A 13,600-nucleotide genomic window follows, 5' to 3' on the forward strand; every position below is an offset into this window, starting at 1 on the left:
TTGGGTTGTGGTTCCCTGTACCACCAGGACCGTACTTGTGCCCAGAACCTGGCTCGCGACGAAGAAAGCGGCGTGATCTGTAAGCTTCGGCGGTGAGTCTCCTCCGCTTCCTGCAGCGGCTTCACCCAATCTGGCTGGAAGTACTCAGCCCAACACAGGAGCTGAGCATACCGCACGGCTTCGTAGGTCGACATTCTGTAAAGATTACAATTCCACACATATAACATGCAACAACAATACATAAACCAACCAAACCATGTTTACATGTACGATGTTTGCTCGAGCTTTGTCCCTAATCGTCGAGATCGGTATTAGTCGACTGTGGGCGTACGAGTCGCAGCGCTTTGACATGTTGGCGACCTATCGGTCGCCCATTTTGTTCAACAAGTTCGTAAACGACAGGCGAAATGACATTCGAGACGATATAGGTTCCTTCGGAATATTTACGCGCGAGTTTTGACGAGAATCGGTCGGCTCCTCGGGATAGTACGTGTTGTCTAACCCGAACGACATCCCCGACGGCAAAACGCTCGTCTCGGTGATGCCGATTGTAATAGCGGGCTTGGCGTTCGAAGCTACGTCCTAAATTGTCAGTTACCAGATCATGGAGTTGGGTCAGTCGGGTCATACGATTTTCCCAAGCGGTAGTATCTGGGCAGGGAATGTCTACGTCACCTTCGATCAGTTTTCGGTAGTACTTCGGCGGTCTGGGTTGCCAACCATAATTCAGCATGGCTGGAGAAACGTGTATCGAACTGTGGACGGCAGTATTGTACGCATGTCGGAATTCATGGACATGTTCGTCCCATAGTCGGTGATCCAACTCAACATACGAAATAATCATCGTCTTCAAGACGCGGTTAACGCGTTCGACAGGGTTCGCTTGAGCGTGGTACGGTGGAGTTCGTGAATGATGTATTCCATACGCATGCGCGACCTCGTCCATCAGTTTGTTCGCGAATTCGGTGCCATTGTCAGTCAACAGCACTTCCGGGCAGCGGAAACGATGTACGATGAGTTTATCGAACTCACGGATGATCGTCGGGCCATCGGCTTTCCGAATTGGGCATAACTCAATCCATTTGGTGAATAAATCCTGGAATACGATCATATATTTGAACTGGTTCTTACTGGCTGGAAATTCCATACAGTCAGCGGCTACCACAGTCCAAGGCGTATGTACGGTTCGTCTACACATCAATCCCGCTGGTGGTTGTTGTGAAACCTTCACAGTTTGACATGTTACACATTCACCGACGTATTTACGTACGTCTTCGTCCATCCCAGGCCAATAATAGTCGATCGCGACTCGATTCACCGTTTTCTCAACTCCTAAGTGACCAGCTTCGGGTGGATCGTGGTTTTCAGCGATAATTCCCCAATGAGCAGCTTTCGGTGGAACTAGTTTCCAGGCGTCCAGGTCCTCGACGACCTGGGTAATCAATCGGTTCGGTCGAAATCGGTATAAGCGATCGTCTTCGACTCGCCATCCTTTCCATCGGTTCGGGTTCGTCATTACGTCCCGTTTGCGTCGTGTATACCAGTCGTCAACACGCTCAGCCGCTGGTACATCAGCAGGTTCGGGTTCTGTTTCGTCAACTACGCACAGTTCGTCATCCGGTTCGTATTCATCACGTTCGAACATCCGTGACAAGGCATCGGGTACATCATTTAAAGATCCCTTGCGGTACTCGATTGGAAACTGATATTCGGCTAATCGCATCGCCCATCGGCTCAATCGAGGCGTTTTGCTTTTCAAATCACGCAACCAACGCAGACTGCTGTGATCGGTAATCACCTTGAAGCGATATCCCTCGAGGTATCGTCGGAAGTGCTCGCAGGCCCATAAAACTGCTAGACATTCACGTTCGGTTGCCGAATAATTCCTCTCGGCCTTGTTCATTATTCGGCTGGCGTACGCGACGACTTTCTCTCCACTTTCGTATTCCTGCGTCAGAACAGCACCCAAGCCTGTCGCGCTGGCATCGGTTTGTAATACGAAAGTCTTTGAATAATCTGGGCACGCCAGTACTGGTGCTGTAGCCAAAGCCACTTTCAAGGCTTCGAATGCGGTATCTTGTTCGGCGGTCCAAGTCCAACGGACTTTCTTACTCGTCAACCTCGTCAGTGGTTCGGCCAGGGTCGCAAAGTCAGGAATGAAACGTCGATACCACGACGCCATTCCAAGGAATCGTCGTACCTGCTTCATGTTTGACGGTCTAGGGAACTCCAGCATGGGTTTCACCCGGTCTGGATCAACAAGCAGTCCTTGATCATTAACGCGGTACCCCAAATAACGTACTTCATCAGTACAGATTTCGCATTTTTCGATATTTATTTTCAAATTGGCACTTTCTAGTGCGTCGAATATCTCCTCCAGGGCCTCGAGGTGCTCCTCGAACGTCTCAGTGACCACTATCAGGTCATCCAGGTACCCAAAGACCTTGAGTGCTCGTCGTCGTTCCAACATCTTGTCGATGAGTCGCTGGAAATGAGGAGGTGCACCAGCTAATCCGAACGGCATCCCGACGTATTGGAACATGCCGCGCCCTGGGACACAAAATGCGGTGTATTCTCGACACGCTGGGTCTAATTTGACCTGGTGATACGCGTGTTTCAAATCTATCTTCGATATAAGTTTTGCGCCGCTTAGCTGATCGAGAATCCAAGTCATTAACGGTAGTGGGTAGGCACACGGTTTCGAAATAGCGTTCAGTCGTCTGAAATCCAGACACATTCGATATTCCCCGGTTGCTTTCTTCACCATGATCACCGGATTACACCAAGCGCTCGTGGAGGGTTCAATTATGCCCGCAGCCAGTAACTCGTCTACCTGGCGGCGCATCTCGGCTTCGATGATCGGTGACGTCGGGTAATTCCGTTGTCGGATCGGTTCGTGCCCTTGTACGTCGATTTGATGGGTCAAAAGGTTCGTAAATGTCGTCTCACCAGTGTAATTTACGGCTGGCAGTCGACGGGCGAGTAATTCGTCGAGAGCGTTTTGTTGCTCGGGCGTAATTTCGACAATCGCCGCGACGTCTTGTTCATTTAGGTACGTTTTCGAGTTCCAATCGTATATGTCGTTGGTTCGTTTCGTCCACCAGCGACGGGTGTGTCCATCATAGCAGATCCCGAAGGCAATGATTGCATCCATGCCGAGGATCATTTCGTACTTCAGCGATGGTATGACTCGCACTTCAACGAGTCGCATCTCGTCATCAATCACCAATGGTAAAGTTACGAGCGCGTGTATCGACATAACCGATCCGTCAGCCACGGCAGCGGTTTTATGTATCGTCGGACGAACGCGTACGCCGAGTCCATAGACCCAATTGCGTTCGTCTACTTCTCGGAGACATGTGACTGAGGCCCCTGTATCTAATAGGGCTTTAATAGTGCGTTCTCCGATTCGTACGTTCACGAAAGGTCGTTGATCGTCCCCTTCGGTCGTCGCGGGGCAAATTTCAGCGGCTAATTCTCGAAATGTTCGTTTTCGTTCGTCAGGTGTGGCACAGATGTGCTGATGAATCGACCAATCCTCCAATTGATGTTCTTTCGAGCAATAATATGCGTTCTTACATTGCCGACAGCGCCATAGCTGTTTGGTCGATGCGCATACATTGCACTTATGCTTGGGTCGGGTCTGAGCGGTCGTCTCGATTACGGGTCGATGTACGTAGGGTTCGGAATTGTTCGCATCGGGTTTCTGGTTCGCAGGGCCGAATGGCTCTATTTCAATGTCGAAGATGTCCGGTAGAGGCAAGGTAGCCACAGCGACCACTTCTTTAACCGGACTTTCGATCCCAAATTTGGCGGAGATCAGCGGTGGATCGTCTACTGCTGTCCCCGGGAAGCGTTTCCCGACGACGCAGCCCGACGTTGTTGCCAGCGGATGCACCCAGGGCACCCCACTGTCGTACAATCTGCTGAACCACAAGTCCAGCAGTAACCGGTTCGGGGTGGACTCGGGCAGGCTGTTCGCAAGTGACCTGCCTGGCCACAATTGAAACAGCGCCCTCGCAGTCCAGGATCGATCGTGAATGGTCGAGGTTGTCCTACCTTATCACGTGGCACAAAAGCTGACGCCGAGGCATCCAACGCAGCCACTGGTGGCAGTGGTGCGGTTTTCTCGACGGCTGTGTGCTGCGCCCCTGAGGTCGGGGAAGGTTTCCTCTTCCTGCGAGGCGAGTTTGGCGATTTCGGTGGTTTTGGTGATGACGAAACGTCATCAATGGCCGCCACCTGCGATTTGGTCGTCTTAATCGGTACTCGAGACATGTATCGATCGGGCTGATACGCCAGCTCCGGCATCACGCTTTCATTCGGCGTGACCGGGGTACGCGGTTGCGTGCGGCGCCTGGGTCGATCGAAGTCACGGACGAGTCGGTACAGCTCGCCAAACGATGTGAAGTCTTCACGGTGTATCACGACGTGATACTCCGAACGGAGATTGTTGAAAGCGAAGTTCAACTGTAGGCGTAGCGGCAAAGGCTCACTAACTAATGCCCACATCGCTAAAATGGAGTCCAGGTAATCCAAACCTGACTCTAACGGGCCTTGAGTGCGATTCACGACCTCACCGAGGAGGCGGCACTCAATATCGGGTTCGCCGAAACGTTCACGAAGAGCGTTGCACAAGACCTCGTATGAGTCAATGGCCCCCTTCATGTGGGTCCACCATGTCTTGGCCGCTCCTGTGAGAACAAGTGGCATAATAGCCAACACGTCGGCGTCGTGAAGACCACAAGTCACCTGGCATTCCTCGAGACGTCGTAGGAATGACTCCAGTTTAGACGAGTCTTGTCCAGAGAACTTTAAATTCCATTTGGACACGCGTTCATACATGGCGGGCTGATAATGAGCCCCACCAGTACGTGAGAGACCCTGACGACTGTCCAAGTCGTGAGTTTCTCTCGCGATGGGTGAACACCCGGCATTATGAGCCTGATGATTCACCTGGCTCATCGTGGAGTTCGCTGCGGGTGGGAATCGTACATGGGGAGGACTTCGGATTGTTCGGGGACTCGGGGTGGGTCGCGTAGACCTTGATGGGTCGCCTATCGACATACGGGGTCGCGATTCCGTCCACAAATACTTCTCAGTATTTGTAGGGGTCGTATTGACCGTTAATCGGCCGGTAGCCGTCGTCGTGACTGTCGTGGTGGTCGTCATCGTCGTCAACACCGCATTGACGCAGTGAGGAGGCAAGTCCATGCGACTGTATGTTCCTTTCGTCGTGAGATCGTCCGAAAATCGCGTGATTGGTTGATCTTCGAGGGTCCATACCGTATCTGGGTCGACAGTACGCTTCAACGCGCGCAGCAGACGGTCTCGTAGCACCCCTGAAGTCCCCAATGGGTTCGCATTCAGGGTCACGAGCATCTCGCTAACCTGTAGGGAGTTCAATGCGTAAACCCATTCGTCAGCTTCATCTACAGTCCGGGTAGTCGATCCTGTCTGATCGAGGGTGCGCATGGAGTGTTCTCGGGCACTCAATTCCGAGTTTGTCGCTCTAAATCAGCGACTTCGGCTTGAATACGGAGTCGTTCAGCCGTGAGTCGTCGTCGCTCGGCTGCGAGAGGGTCGATTTCAACCTTCGAGTTTCCCTGCGTCGAGGTACCCGGAGGTGGCGTAGCTGATCGAGCAGGCGGGATCGGATTCGGGCGGAGGGGTTGATCGATGGGGTTCTCGGTGTCGTCCACGTTCTCGCATTCATGTGGATTGATCGGGTCATGTGGAGTTTCGTCGCTCGAACTCATCGTAAATTGATTAATTTAACTATCTGGTATAAGTTTTCTCTCTAATTAGTCGCGACGCGTCGAAATCTCTTCAAAATGGCCCCACGTTGGGCGCCAAAATTTATAATGGGTTTTTCTTCACGGGCTGGCGTCGACAGCACCGGGGAGTTCCACCTAAATGTTGGCTTACCTGGTTCGTCGCTTGTTGGGCGCCAGGAACTTGACGTTCCACGGTTCGGATTCAGCAATTGATCGTCGTCGGGCGGCAGGTCAACGTCGAAGAGATTCTAGAGTTCGTGGAGCGAAGAGGAAAATCGATGCGGAATATTTTGTCGAAGGGGATAACAAACAAATTGAGACCACCAAAGAAATCAGTAATGCGCAGGGACTGTGCAATGAACAAAAAAAAATCTGAATACGATCGAAATTATAAATAATGAGTTCGTGTTTATTCAATGACAATCAAAATTTCGAAGTAAGGAAAATATGTGACCTCGCTTTACTATCTTTACAACAAATGATAAGTACAAAAAAATTAACAACAAAAAAAAATAATTGTTTCGCTGGTTGTCTCGTAACAACAAATTTCGAATTTAAGAAAAAACAAATATTATGGTCGTAGCCCGTTTTCGTAATAACAATTTTTTAAATAAATAAAAAAAAAAAAAAAAAATCAATCAACAAAAAAAAATGTACTGTTTCGTATTTTCTTCCTAGCAACGAATTTTCCGGATTTAACAATACCAAAAAAAAATTATCGAATTATCGTGGCAACCGAATTTTGATCGTTTCAAAAATTAAATAAAGTAAAATTAACAAAAATAAACGTCTTGGCGTCCCTTCGTAATAGACAAGTAACCAAAAATTTTTTTCTTTTTAATAAAATTTTTTAATAAAAAAATATTTCTAACTGGTTCGTGGTTTATGTTACTGTCGAATTTATCAATAGCATCGATTTGTCGTCGTTTTGACTATTGATGTCACAATCAATCAATCAGTTATCAATTCCGGCGGGTAAATGAACTATTGGTAACTCTGGTTACCCGTCGGGCAACACGCGGGACAAAGCTCGAGGTATGATTAATAACTACGCTCGTAGATGGCCCTTGATTCGCCAATTTTATTCGGCCTGCATTCTCAAATTTTGATATACTAAATCGACAATATACACAACATTCCTTACACGGATTACAATTTTTTTGGCACCGAATACCTGGCTGACGTCAATAAAAAAATTGCGTCTCAAAAGTGTGCAATTTCACAAAACTTCATCAATAATCGAAAAAAATCAAAACAAAACTTAATAATTAATTATACTTCTAAATCGGACAGGTACGACCTCTCCGACCTCGAATTAAGTACGGACTCGGTGACATCAACCAGGTGTAGTAATAACTGCGACCGCACTTACCCCAGTTCAATCGACTTCCTGGTGAAGATGTGACTCCAGCAGAAAGTGACGGCGTGGCTGACGGCGGCAGAGGTTCTCGGCGATGGCGTCTCGGAAATTCCGTCGATGGAAAAGGACCAAAACGTTCGTTCGTTCTCGACCTTTGTCGATTGACACATAAAATAACTCCCGAGAGAAGTTCTAACCTCGGTTCGATCGGCTCACAAATAAAAGCAACTCGTACAATTGAGTAATTCGCCAAGGCGCGGCTGAATTCACGTAAAAATTACAAAAAAAACTTGTCGTTTTGCTTTCGCAACGTGACAAAAAAAAATTTTTACAACAAAAAAGAAAAATCAACACTCGTGTCAGTGGCCGGCTCAGGATTGCCGGCTTTTCCGTTGTGCCAGCAATCTGTGGCTTTTCGCTAGCACAGCTACCACGCTGCGCGTCCAATCAGCAGTCTTCGATAAATTTCCATCGTCGATGGTTGGTCGATACTCAATCTAGTATTCTTTTCGGCGTTCAGGTGGGGCCCTGGTGTGCTCCCAGTGATTCAACGTCCTGTCATTGGTCAGTTCCGATGCCGGGTTTCCCTCGTTGATCGTTGACCCTCCCAGATGTCTCCCGGGTAGTTGGTTGCGAACTGAACTGAGGGTTCGCCCGGTCGCTTGTCTCATTCACTCTCTCGCTCACTCACTCTCTCGATTACATAGTCTATTACCTAGTAAATTGCCTAGTAAACTACGTTATAATTTGGCGTGGTTCGGCTTACTGTTACCTCGAGCTTCGCATTCTGGCCGGCGACTCTTGGGGCGACACAGGCGCGTCGAATCCCCGCCATCCATCAGCTTGACCAACTAAACTAACTAATTTTCAAAAAAATAAATCTAATGCGAAATTTTTAGTGGGGAAAATTTCCCACGTCACAATATATATATACGCGCGCGTGTATAAGTATTTTTATTTTTAGTTGCAAGGATAAGTGGTTGTAAATTTAAGGATTAGACGAGTAACTAGTATTTCTGACATGCTGTCGCCAATACTAGTACATCGATTACATTACCAAAATACAATTACATCGATTGTAGTTTAAGTGCGAGTGACAGAATGAGCAAGAGTGTATGAAGTATGCAAGTATGCTGTTTAGAGATGGGGGTGAGAAGGGACCGAAAGGCCCAAGTAATTTTAAAGGATAGTTTTGTAAGTTAGTCTAATACTACCCAGGCTAGTGAGCAGTTGTATATTATTTCCCTTATCAATAAATCTATTATTATACTTTTATAAATATCGTCTCGTGCTGTAATTTCTTTTAATTAATATAATCTAAAAATCTATATTCGACATATAAGAAATAATTTATCATTCATTTATGTTTTAATCGTTTTAAAGATTCCATTTGTTGTACAAGTATGATAGAGATACTTCCGTTTTACCAATAAAGGGCGAGAGAGAAAAAAGTGTAAGCCCTGCTTAAGCACAAAATGAAATAGATGTTAACTTAAAAGCTATGAAGACAATAGTATATTACACACCTTGGGCAGTAAAATAAGAAATTTCTCAAATTACATCTAATTGTCGACCGAGGCGAAGCCGAGATTGACTAACATGTGATCTGAGGCCTTCCATTTGTATACTTCCCAAGGACTGTATACTATTTTTCTGTATAATTGTGTTTGAATGCGGTTTCCTCATGCATCAATAATCTCAAAAAATGAACAAACACACTAATTTTATATGTTTAATTATTCTCACCATTCCATGAACTATTTGTTGATGGGTATTGCAAAGTTAAATTTGATTGCAATATTATATCGAATTTCATAGTGAGCATAGAAATCCATTCTTACGTCTGTTCAATATTACAGCAGTATGTCAATAATCACGTATTTGCAACTGCTAAACTTTCTGAATAAAAAGTTATTACAATATCTATGGTAAAGCATCCAGTAGCTGTTCAGGAACCAGTACCTGCCCACTCTTTGTATTTGTATATCTATATTCAGAAATTCAGGTATACAAATACATGGCGTTAGTAAGTAATGGATCCTGAACAGCTGCTGGGTATTTATATGTCAATTATATTATCTGCGTGGAGTGATAAGAGGCATTGTCCATAACGATTACCGATGGTTCTTCTAAATTTGGCAACAATTTTTCGGTCAACCATTTTTTGAACATCTCCGCGTTCATGTCACCATGATAATCATCGTATTGTTTGGGTTTTTTTTGAGTGTTCACAATCAGAGAAGCGCCATTAACGAAACCATCTCTTCCTCCTGCATGACAAACAATATATCGTGGCCCAGTTGAAGCTTTCTTTACCGAAACGCTTCGAGTGCTAAAATTCTGCCACTCATGAGTGTTCCCGGTACCATTGCGAAAAATCCAGGTTTCATCTTGGAAAATAAAGCGTTTTTTTTGCTCTAAAGAATTTTTATATTTTCCAAGATATTCAATCCGGGCCGCAATGATGTGTGGTTGTTCCACTAGATACCGGTTGTTGTTCCTTTTTATGTGTTTAAATCCAGAATCATGTAAAACCTTACGTAAGGTTGAAACCTTCCCATAAAAAGGAATATTATTTGCTCTGCAATAAATTGAGTTTAATTTTATAAACAGTTTTGAATGCTAATAGTGAAATAAATATAAAGAAATGAGGTCAATGTGCTCCTTGCGGTCTTGGGTCCATGATGTTTACACCGTCTCTGTAAATACACTATGTATGCAAAAATAGTGTATACATTGACTGTACAACATGTATGTAAGGTTTCCTGGGTTCATTCATGAGATTTTAATGTGACAGTGAAGAGGACCAGTGTTCGATTCGACCGTGCACCCAGCACTTTATTTATTCAAACAATATCAGAAATAGAATTTTGTCGCCAAATAATTTTTTTTAAAATACCTATTTTTGTAAATATATACGCGGGAAGAAATGATCAGATCTGACCATGCCTGTTCATGTATGATCAGGCCTGAAATTAGATATAATCGTGCCTATTCATGTCTGAAGGGTTAAATACGCTCATGTCTGTTTATGTCTGATCAGGCCTGTTCATGTCTGAAGCGTGGAATACGCTCAGGCCTGTTCATGCTTATCGATGCTTAGATAAGTTAATTAAATTTACCCTACGGTAGGTTATAAATGATAATCAAAAAACTTTTATTTATTGAATAGTAATATATACCGTTTATTGATAATCCGAACAAAAACAGTTCCACTGTAAAAAATTACGCCAAGTACACGTTCACAACCCTTGATTTACAAAAATGCCAAGGAGAAATTATCATTTTACAAAAAGATGTAAAATAAAAAAAAAACGGACCAAGTAGCCGTTATGATCTTCCATAATTGAAAAAATTTTGTGATAAATTTAACGAATAAAAACAATTTTTTAGACGTACTTGGCGTGCGTCATTGAGTACCCAAAATTTTTTCAGATGAATCGTGATAACGTGATAATATCCCTCAGGTAGCTCATTGATGTCAAATATCAGTAGTTCAATAATCACCTTATCTCCTGTTCTTTCCCTCTTCACAGCATTGCTGTATGTCTGATAGAAGTTTGATTAAACATCGTTTTTAATGTACAACTTTTAATAACTTTCCAATGAATGAACTGATTTTCAAGTGGCTGGCAGCATTCAACGCCGTTTTTTAAGCCCCGTAAAGAATTTTTAAGTTCGCATTGATCAAACGTTAAAATTTAGGAGTACTTCCGAAAAAAACACTTTTTTCGGTTTTCTTTCGTTCACGATATCTTTTGAACGAATTAACCGATTTTGACTGGTCAAGCGGCAATTGACGTGATTTTTCAAGATCAAGAGCTGATTAGTTTTTGGAGATAATCGACTGAGCCGTATAAAAGTTACTCCAAAAAAGACACTTGAAAACAAAAATTTTTCTGAAATTTTTTCACGGTTTTTTTGAGATATCTTGAAATCCATCTATCGGAATCGGTCAAAATTGTATTCAAAATCCAAGTTCGTTGATGTTTTTTCAAATGGGCCAACCACGATGAAATCGGTAAAGTCGTTCATAAGTTATGGGAGGTTCACACACACACACACACACACACACACACACACACACACACACACACACACACACACACACACACACACACACACACACACACACACACACACACACACACACACACACACACACACACACACACACACACACACACACACACACACACACACACACACACACACACACACACACACACACACACACACACACACACACACACACACAGTGACACCCTCGTGGGGATACTCATGTAAGTTTTCTGTGACCTTCAAAAAATTTTCAATTGTCTTAGCGAGAAGTTAAAAATATACTGGTGGCAAGAAAAATGATTACTGAATTAATTATAAAAATTGCTTAGTAAATTAATGATCAAATTTCGTGATAAAATCCTGTTTTTTTTTTTAATTTATAGTAGAAATAAATCTTACTTTAAAATAGGGCTCCGATGTTTCTTGAACATTTATTAATGCTATATTTTCTAATGAAGTCAATTTAATTAACAGTTCATTCAATTAATAAACTGATTCATTTTTTCTCGATCTGAATGAAATGTTTGGAAGCTATTTAGTTGTACAAATATCAATCTTATCCGTGAAATAATGAAAACAAGCATGAACTTCAATTGTTATCGATTCATATGGTTGCATCAAAATGATCATCAGTGGGGTTAATGACTTGGTGAGGAAGGGCTGAAAGAATTGTCCGTAAAATCGCTTTTCATATCAGTTCTCTGGCTCAGTTATCAGAAATGAAAAAATTTTGGGTACTCAATGACGCACGCCAAGTACGTCTAAAAAATTGTTTTTATTCGTTAAATTTATCACAAAATTTTTTCAATTATGAAAGATCATAACGGCTACTTGGTCTGTTTTTTTTTTTGATTTTACATCTTTTTGTAAAATGATAATTTCTCCTTGGCATTTTTGTAAATCAAGGGTTGTGAACGTGTACTTGGCGTAATTTTTTACAGTGGAACTGTTTTTGTTCGGATTTTACATCTTTTTGTAAAAATTTCTTCTTTTGACGTGATGAGCACTCGATTTTCGAAACACGAGGTAAAACCAATGACTTCACGATTTTTGAAAATCTTCGATTTTCTTAACGGATAGTTAAAAAAATCATCAAAGTAAATTTAAGATTTTTTTTAGAAATTATATTTACATTGAAATTTTTTTTTAATTACAATTTCCGCCATTTAGAAATACAGAAATTACATATTTCATAAAAAACGTTGCATTTGTTCTTTCGTTTTTTACATTCTCACAGAGTATTTAAAATTTGTCCCTTGTAGAGACTGAAAAAAATGGATTTATCAACCATATACATAGGCAGGCTTAGTAGAGGGTTCTATTCATAATTTACTAACAAATAGTTGTTACATACATAATATCTCGCATTTTTTGTTATAATCACATCTTTTACGCTCTTATTCTCGTTGTACTTCACTGTAAAGAGAGAATAATAATAATTACATCAAAGGGAAAAAAACAGAAGTCGATAAAAAAATTACTTACTGATCATTATATTATTCACCATGTAATAAGTCACCGTACAATATTTTGCAAGCTTTTTGTGCTTGGTATATATAACCTATACTCGATATCATTAATGGTAGCCAGTAATTGTTGCGCATGATAATTTCCATCGTTTGTTAACTACGGCAATTTTTCACAATTCATTGTCTTAATCATATTATTATTCAAATTAACACTCGAGAAATCAATAGTCTTATCAGCAAACGAAACAAAATAATGTGATTTAAAATTGATAGTAAATTTTGATTTGTACCTGGAAACACTTAAATGACTTACTGTACGTAATTTTAGTCGACTTATAACGATACAAGTCATACAAATAGTGTATGTACATCGGTATTAACAAATAATAATTATTATTTTAGTATAGCATCCTTCCCCTTCAAGGAATAAGATGTTATAAATATAATAATAAAATTTTGATTGAAATTTTGAAAATTGAATTTTCGCGCGCTATTTGGAATAAAAATGAATAATTTTCTTAATAACTAATAATTTAGCATCCTTTTCTAAACAGGAAGAATTATAATTGCTATTATTATTATTGCAATGATAATAATAAAATTTCATATGAATTTTTAACTTTAAAATTTCCCACGTTTTTTGAAATTATAACTACTATAATTTATATTAGTCGTCGCTATGTGTTTACTTAGAATTCCTTCGACTGAGGGCCGGATGTTAGATTAATTAAATAATAATCTTCATAACTATAACAATAATAATAATAATAATAATAATAATAATAATAATATCTCTATAACAATAATTATGATAAAGACAGAAATATACAAGTATTAAAAAAAATCAAATAATAAAAAGTTTTCTAAAATAAAGTTGTGTTAATTATTTTACAAATACATGTAAAGAAATAATCAATGAATTTAAATTCAAA

General features: G+C 41.8%; 1 long non-coding RNA gene across 1 annotated transcript; it reads right to left on the reverse strand.

Annotated features, from left to right (window-relative positions):
* Positions 1-12,301: 12,301 nt before the first annotated feature.
* On the reverse strand, positions 12,302-13,361 carry LOC141528256 (uncharacterized). Its single transcript, XR_012479341.1, has 2 exons — positions 12,685-13,361; positions 12,302-12,615 (listed from the first exon to the last, which is right to left on the reverse strand). It is a non-coding gene; the product is annotated as an uncharacterized LOC141528256 (long non-coding RNA).
* Positions 13,362-13,600: the final 239 nt, after the last annotated feature.

This window comes from Cotesia typhae, unplaced genomic scaffold, assembly GCF_013202065.1.
Source record: "Cotesia typhae breed Kobodo isofemale line unplaced genomic scaffold, CoteBio_Ctyphae contig_43, whole genome shotgun sequence".
Lineage (NCBI taxonomy): Eukaryota > Metazoa > Arthropoda > Insecta > Hymenoptera > Braconidae > Cotesia > Cotesia typhae.